This window comes from Rhodnius prolixus, unplaced genomic scaffold (genome assembly GCF_049639745.1).
Source record: "Rhodnius prolixus isolate KJV_2025 unplaced genomic scaffold, Rpr scaffold_12, whole genome shotgun sequence".
NCBI lineage: Eukaryota > Metazoa > Arthropoda > Insecta > Hemiptera > Reduviidae > Rhodnius > Rhodnius prolixus.
The window spans coordinates 12872268-12881150 of NW_027411635.1; the positions used below are offsets into that span (position 1 = coordinate 12872268).

The following is an 8883-nucleotide window of genomic DNA, read 5'->3' on the forward strand; positions in this document are numbered from 1 at the left end:
CCTGCTGGTATTATGGAACCCAATAATATTTTGGGCAGCAAGTGATCTTGTATTAACAGTATCCGGCTCAAACTGTAGCTAGATAGCGGTAGTGTGCAAAGCAGGGTGGTTGGTTCAATTGCTACTGTATGTTCATTTTGAAATTTTCAATTTTGGTTTTTATCGATTCTCGAAAACTTTAAGAAGGCAAGTTTAAACTGTTATTTGTTGTTTTGTTATCAAAATAGTGGTAGTTATCCGCACTATACAGGGTGACCAAAGTTATATGCTCCACCCACTTTTTTTTTTAACGGCGGGAAATTTCGAAAAAATAAAAAACACGTATTTAATCATTTCTAGTCTAGTTTATTTTCAGTGATTGACTCATTTTTTTAAACCCTTGTATCTCGAGATACAGCATCCAACTTTTGTTTTTCAAATGGAACGTTATTTTTTGTTGCATATTTTTGTAGTATTTGAGCTCCTAAAAACAACAAAAATTTTTTTTTTGAAATCAGTTAGGTTTTTCAAAAGTTATGGGTATTTAAAATATGAAAAACAAATTTCAGTTTACTGTCAAAATTACGTTATTTTTTTTTAAAGAATCTATTCAAACTGGGCACAACCAACGGATAGGCAAGCCAAAACTCTGGACTCCCACGCTTTGCTTGTAGCAGCACTTATCGTGGCGAAGTCAAGATCTAGGCAGGCTAGAGTAATACTTCTAAATTTCCCGCCGTTAAAAAAAAAAAGTGGGTGGAGCATATAACTCTGGTCACCCTGTATATTGCTTCAAAAGGGATGTATTGCAGCGACTTTCATTTGTGAATCAGTTCTTATGTCTCCCAATTTTTTTTTTATGACAAATCAAATCCAAGATAGTGATGCTTGCAATATGGAACCCCATGGGTGCCTGTCCCACATTGCATACACTCGCAGTAGAAAAATTTCATGGTGTTCCTTATTGCAAGCATTACAAGCAAATCACTTATATTTCTGGCTGGAAAAATGGAGAAGAATCTAAAATGGAGCTAAAAAAAAAAAGCTGCAAAAATATTCATTGTACCTAAACCCCACTCTACGGCGACTTGCAATGAAAACACTAAGGTGTTCCATATTACCCGCTCCTCAAGACAGAGGCACCACTTTCCACTTTTTTCCATAAAATTGAAGGTTGCTCATCTGGTGGTTGGAGGAGAGTGAATTTGAATACAATAGTGCAAGACTAATATATAAAGCTAATAATTACCAGAGAAAGCAATACAATTTTTTGGAATGTCTAGCATTGGTAAGTCAAAAACAAAGAAGGCTTCCATATTACCACCACTTCCTCAACAGTGCAGGGGTAAGGATATTTATCAAAATTATAAATTAAGTATGAAAATAGTAGTTTTTTGAATTGTAGGGGAGAAGGGGGTCACATTTGAACAGAATTTACATTTTCTGTTACCGAGTGCACCAGAATCGTATTATTGAACCTTTTTATTTTGTTTTCTACAACTTTCAAGTCTTCTTAACAGATCTATGTCAATAAACAGTTGGTACTTTACATACATATCTATATTTTTTTAATTTAAAATTTTTGTGTCAAATGTTAATATCTGCCCCACTGGTGGGGTAGCTTTGAACACAATATAAAATAGAAAGAAATGATTTTACTTTACTCTGAATCTACCTTCTATCAGTTATTTCTCTCACTACTACATTACTTTCTCTTTTAAACCACTGAAATCTAGTTCAAAAACCAAGAATCTAGTTCGGGATGTTGTACCCGAAGTGTGATGGGTTTAGGAAGTTTGAACAAAATATTGGGTTTGTTGCGCTTCTTAATGGTAGGTTCGAACCACTTTCCCCCTTCTCTGCGATTAAACCAAAAAAATGTCACAAACTTGCAGGTCGGTAGGGCACAGTTTAACTGGTGATGTTGAAATGTTCCCCTCTCCTTCCATAAAGGAAAATATAATATCCAACATTTTTTGCAAGCAAATAGACTTTTGTAAATACTAGATTTAAAAATACGAATTCCAAATGTGGTAATATGGACTAACAATACTTACACCTTGTCCACTACAAATCTTCATAATACGCTTCCAAAGCTGCAACAAAGATGTTTACTTCCACCTTACAAAATATAACATTCCTCAATTCTGGACTTTACCAAACAATGAAAACGAAGGGAAACTCTGTCAATTATACAACAGGTCTACCACCAAAATATGGAGAAAATTACCAATCATAAATGTTTAATATTTGGCGAGAAATTAAAACTGTTCAAAGGTGCCCACCTCTCCCCTATATCTTTTAAAAATTGTTTTTAAAGGCTCTTTTTTTTTTAAAAAAAAAGAAAAATTTCATTGTTAATTAAATCCATCGGTGTAACTTATTATTCACCTGTATTAAGAAGAGTTTAGAGTTAAGGATTAATTTCTATTGTGAAAGAAACAATTAAAAGTTAAGTTTATTACAGCAGACAGGCAACTGGGGCCCCCTCGATGTGTCCAAGACCGGTAATTGCCTTGAGCTCGTTTCCTCCCTATTGTTTCAATTTACAATCTACAGTCGAACGGACGGCAGCCGATGCGATAAAGCATACAGGATGTTCTTATCGGATTGAAATTGAACCGGAAACAAAACTCTCCGCCTACATTGATTATTGTAACATTTGGAATGAGCCCGTCGCCCCCACCATCACGGGCACAATCTTTGACTAGTTCCTAATCTTTGGCTTTGCTTCCTCAATTTATCGAAACTGTAATTATCAATTTTCGATTATTCAGTAAATTTGTTCTATTATGGTTAATAATAGGAAGGCTTGTGATAACTAGAGACAAGTGTTTTTAGTCGTAGTATTCTCAAGAAGCCCCCTCCAGTTTTATTTCCTTCTCCCCTCGTTTAGGAGCACTGATGTTGTTTTATCTTTAAACATCTATTAGCTAAAACAGCGTTTCCAATAATGGTTAAATCATAAAAATACCTTAGATACATTTTTTCCCCTATAATACTGTACATAAAAATTATTTTAATTAATAATATTATACAGTAAAGTTATTAATATGTACAGTAATAAGGTTAGTCTTTCTCAAGATATACCAGAAAATACAATAGCACATTTAACAGAATTAAAATTGTCTTTCATGGAGTATTTCCCAAAACCCGAAAACACAAATGATAACTGGATTTCATACCCCTTCTATAAAGAAAATTTAGGAAAAACTACATCATTATCAAAAAAAAGATAAAGAAAATTTAATAAAATTATCACGTGACAGAACTTAAATAATAACTGTGTAAAGAGACTGGATTGTAATGAGTAAGCTCTATCCAAGCAACATTAAATTTAATTGGTACTTACAGGTAGTTGAAATGCTTAAAAGAAATTAATTTAGAAGATTTGGGCACAAATATAATAATCCTAAAGAAGAACTCTGTAAATTAATTAATAATTTAGAAGAGGAAAATATGTACGCAATTTTTAATTATTTAAAAAGAGTTTTTAAAACTATGATCTTACACTTTCACAAAGTTTAAAAAGTGAACATGAACTTGAACTCCTTTGTTACAGATACATTGTATCTCTGTACAAATAAAGATAATAACAATAAAATAAGACTCTCGGAATAACAAATTTCACGAAACACAATCATTTTTACGAAGTGGTACAATTTAGCATGATGTACTACCACGTGGTACGGGAGCCAAAAAAGAAGGTTGGGAAACGCTGGGCTAGAACATTCTGTTGATACTCACCGAATATATAATTAATAATCTATATTTATTATTATTAATAATAATCTATTATTTGAACCATTGATGTAGAGAAAACTCGTTTTATGCATTCCTGGGGAACGGTTAAAAAGATAGATTTCCCTCCAAAATTGGCATTTCAATTTAAGGCGCGCTTTTTTAAAAACAGTATTGTTGGTGTGGGGAAAAAAAAGAAGAATAAAGAGGAGCGTCGTATTTGGTAATGTAACCTGCAGCGAAGGAAGGTTATATAGTTGTTGGTGTAGACGTGGATTTAGAGGTTAATTTTTTTTTTGTCTTTTTAATAATTAAATAATATTACTAATTGTATGTTGGATTACTTTGTGTTCTTCTTTCACCAAAGATAGTAATGTTCTCTATAATGTTAGTAAAATAGAGAATTTCGACAACTTTGTGGGAATATTAGAGTGTTGACTCCAAAAAAAAAACCACATTTTCGAAAGGAGCTGTGAGTTACAAAATTCTGTTGCTGTAATTTTTCAATTCTTAAAAAATTATTTATCTGTCACATTAATGAATAATATTATTAGCAGGTTCATGATCAGCAAATATAACACATGCAATTAAGATGCTTCAAATGTGATAACGCAGCAATCAGTGGAGTCATCAAAGAGAACTAAAACAAACTGTCCATCTAATCTTTTGTAGAATTAAATCCATTGAGAGACAATTGTCACAGTTCTGATTCAAAGTTTTTGCTAAACGTTAGTTAACATCAATGTTTTATACACTCATCATTTGCTCCTTTACTGTCCAGTATTTTTATGACTTGGCCTCATCAAGAAAATCAGCAAGGTTTCCCTGTTTAAAGAAGTGTATCTTCACTTTTTTTGCTTACAGGTAACTCATTTGTTTTTCAGAAAAATTTTAAAATTTAATTTCTTATCACCAGTCACATAATTTGACTAAAAGTCACGTAAAAAACGAAGAAGAATAATGTTCATATCTAATATTATGTCTAGTGTTTGTTCATGAGAATGAAGACCGATTGTTTGCCACTAAGAAATGCTTTAAGAAGAACTAAGCAGAAGAAGAATAATATGCAGGTTCCATCTTCAAGTGGCTCTACGATCTAGAGAAGTGGTTCCCCATCTTTTTATGACCAGAGGGACCATTTTAATAATTTTTTTTTGTTAGCAGGGACCACAAGGTTCAATATCACAATAAACTACTTTTAGATTTTAAAAAGTAAACTTCAATTAACATTGTGATTATGTTTTCAGTTACAATGTGCTTTTTGAGCTTGCATTTTCTAAACAAGATGGGTAATCCTGGGATTGATGAGATTGCTCAAAGCGTTACGCATATCATTTGCTTTTTAGTCGACTTCTGGACTTGTTTTTAGACGCTCTACGCTCGCTCGACGTATCACTCATCGCGCCGTCGCCGCATGTCAAATAAATATATTATTACTTTAAAAATCTTAAGTGTTTCGTGGACCATATTTTAGTTCTTGCGGACCACAGGTTGATTCAAGAGGAAGCAGATGCAAGGAGCTGGCATACCACTGATTTGGTGAGCGACTAATGGTATATTTATAAATTTTTGTTATTTCATTTATTTATTTTGCCAGTACACAGTTATAAAATGTAAAAGCCGGTTAAACATACTTACAAAACTTGTAGAACAGATAATGCTACATATTCTTCAATTGCTGCGATATTTAAAATAGTTTTTGAAAAGAAATACCTTCAGTTCATTTAGATGATGTTCAGCATTCAGAAACTCAAATTTTCCATACTCAAATTTGACTAATTACATGTGGGACGTATTTTGGGCAACATTAAGTTTGAACTTAAATTTGACTTAGCCAATGTTAAGGGTTAAAAGTTGACTTAACTTTTATTTCGTATATTTTATATGAGTTGCATATATCTTATTCCTTTGTGCTAACTTTTTGTTTCAGAGCATGCTTATAAATACTGTTGCTCCTGCATTCAATTTCTGAAAAATTGGCATGCAGCAAATCAAAAATTATTTTTGAATCAGTTTAGAGCTCTCCACAACTAAGTACTGTAGGTCATCTAGCATAGAATGAGCCAAATAGTGTGATGGTTTTTAATACACAAAGAGGGACGTCTCAATTTACTCCTAAGGTGAGTAAAATTTGAGAGTTTACTCGGCTAATTCATGGATATGTTTTCTCCATCTTTTTTTTTTTTGTGTATCCAGAAATAATCCTAGGATTATTACAGCTTTCTCATCTAATTGTGTCTACTGATTTTTGGTACTGATTACTTGATTTCTAGTATTCTGTTGATTTAATAATTAATTGGGCGCCAAGGTAGCCGAGCGGTTATAGGCAAGACCCGCAAAGCTAATATGTATTGTGGTACTGGGTTCGATTCCCGGTCTAGAGGCCTTGGATTTTATTTAATGGTTTATAAAATAAATTTATAGTAAAGTATGTTTGCTAGTTGCCTCCGTCCATGACACCTAATTCGGTAGTTGGACGTAAAGCCCGCCTGAAAAAGTAGGCAATTAACTTTACTTTAAATAATTAAAAATTTTTTGTTAAAAAATTTCAGTCTTCAAGAAAAGCATTATTTTCATCGGCAAGTTCCGTAACCTCTTCAATATTCTGGCATCCAGCTGTGGGAGACATCTCATCCTCAACAAGGTGCACATCCTGTAACATTTAATGTTTGAAAGAAAGAGCAGTAACGGTGATAAACGATCCTCGTGGCGCATTTCGCTCCGTTATTAATTGAAGAGACTCCTAAGACCAGGTAAGTGAGTCAAAGGATTCGTTAACCCAACTTATATTTAGCCTTACCATTTATTGGGCACCATTCTGCTTTGAAAATGATGCCTTGAAATCATGGCGACCTTTAACACAACTATTTGCACTTGTTCATTATGGACAACCATTTAGGTTCCAACTGTGACCCTATCCAGAGTGTCAAATTAAGTTAGCCGAGTGGTACAAGCAAGGCCAACTAAACTAAGATGTATTGTGAGACTGGGTTAGATTCCTCGTCTAAGCCTTGGAATTAAATCGTTAACATTAGAAAAAAAGTAGAATTTTCTTACTGTTGTTGGGATTACAAAACAATCGCAGGTCACATGTTAATAAGCTTTTAGAGACTGCGCTGCCAAATTATGAACTCTGCCATGCATTGAGAGCAGAGCACCCGCCATTAAGAGACCAGGTAAGTGAATCAAAGGAGTCAAAAGGGTAAAGGAGTCAAAGAATAACCAGTCAGACTGATTAAAAATGCGTGACAAAACTATAGTGAGCTGCACGGCAAAGAATGGCTGAAATACCTAAGTCGTGGATGCAGGATAAAAATTTTAAAAAAAAAAATGAAAAACTTGCTCTAGAAGTACGAACCTCGCTTTACTCTTCAATGACGGTTCAACCATGTGTCGTGGGTCCGGATTTGATAGTTCTTCACGCCTTTCTATCTAGCAGCCATTGTCCAGTTAAAGAATCTTGATCCAGTGATACTCCGTTTGCCCATCACCTCCTTTCCTGTCTGCTCTTTCGATCGGGAATTTCTTGTAGCAACTTAAAATAGCTTTCGTTCCAAAGAATCCGACCATTCCAGTATAATCAATAAGCGCAAAACCACTATTTTGTAGTCTATTGACGTCTCTTACAAAAAACGAAGTACAATTCCTGTTTCTCTAAGTGTATTCGCCTTTCAGATACAGAAAAATCCTACGAACCCTTTATTCAGTACTGGACATTTAAGCGTTTCACAGTGAAGTAGCTTCTTTTTTTAGGCTTCAAGTCTGAGAATACCCTAAATTTTTTAATTATCAAACATTTTTAACTTTATTAGCCTTTAATAATTTTTTATGTTTCAGGGAACCAATGCATGCACTACGAATAGACGTACAAGAATTAGCCCAAAGAATGGCGTTTTTCACAAATTCCAGTTTTACTACTTGGTAGTATTGAAGGACTGAAGACAATGCTTTTGGCTCCCAGCAGGAGATGTCGCAGAGATTAGACTTACAAACCACACTGTCATTTTGGACTGAAAAACGTAAAGACAATAAATAAACTAATTAGGTTTTTCAGTCTAAAATAAAGCAAAAGGACATTTAAATAAACTAATTAAGTTTTTCAGTCCAAAATAAAGCAAAAGGACATTTAAATAAACTAATTAAGTTTTTCAGTCCAAAATAAAGCAAAAGGACATTTAAATAAACTAATTAAGTTTTTCAGTCCGAAATATAGCAAAATAAAGCAAAAGGACATTTAAATAAACTAATTAAGTTTTTCAGTCCGAAATATAGCAAAATAAAGCAATAGGACATTTAAATAAACTAATTAAGTTTTTCAGTCCGAAATATAGCAAAATAAAGCAAAAATAAAGATAATAAATAAACTAATTATTTTTGCTTTATTTTTAGTCTGTAATTTTCTACTTTAATTTTTACTTGTAAAACATGATCAGGTAGAAAATGAAAATTAGTTGTTAATAGATAGTTGTCTTATTTCTGTATGGCCAAAATTTTGGCTTTAATTGAAAAGTAGAATTTAATAGATATTTTAATAGAATTATCATTGTTTTTTACACACTAAGTAATAAGGATAATAATAAATAGGGAAGGGATTAGCCGAGTGGTTAGCGAATGCTGGATTCCAACGCGGAGATCGTGGGTTCGAATCCAGCTGCTTGCTGGAAAAAGAAGAGTTCCAAAAGATCTATTAGCAATCACTCTTTAACGTCATTTCCGCAAATAGTAAAAACGATTTACTGTATTTCTACCAAGATATTGTAAAATGTTATTTAGATTTCTCTTTGTTCTTCTCCTTAACTGGCGCTACAACTCATGCAGAGTCTTGGCCTCCTCAAGACGTGCCCGCCAGGCGTCTCTTTCCTGCGCAGCCGCCCTCCAGTTTCGGAATCATACGGCTATTTCATTTTGAGATTTCATGATATCGGCCCTCAGCATCCGAGTTCGATGGTAGGGCTGCTACCTTAGAGCCTTCGAACCGACTCCCCCGTCCGGGGTGGTTTCCTAGGGGACGGTGGCCCTAGGTTGTGTACTGTCCATGAGCTTGTCTGTAGCGTAGGGTGTGCTTGTAAAAGTGTGTAGTGTACTGTCCCGATGAGCGAACATGTTGTACTGATCTGTGGTGACCCGTGGGGGCGCTGCTCCCCAGGTGGTTGCATGCATCAA

General features: G+C 34.2%; 1 long non-coding RNA gene across 2 annotated transcripts; it reads left to right on the plus strand.

Annotated features, from left to right (window-relative positions):
- The first annotated feature begins 3974 nt into the window (after positions 1-3974).
- LOC141461858 (uncharacterized) lies at positions 3975-8585 on the plus strand. Of its 2 annotated transcripts, none has more exons than XR_012463040.1 (7): positions 3975-4192; positions 4275-4584; positions 4707-4894; positions 4968-5259; positions 5651-5840; positions 6273-6473; positions 7558-8585. It is a non-coding gene; the product is annotated as an uncharacterized lncRNA (long non-coding RNA). The 2 variants fall into 2 exon arrangements; XR_012463039.1 differs by having other exon boundaries at positions 4278-4584.
- The last annotated feature ends 298 nt before the right edge of the window (positions 8586-8883 follow it).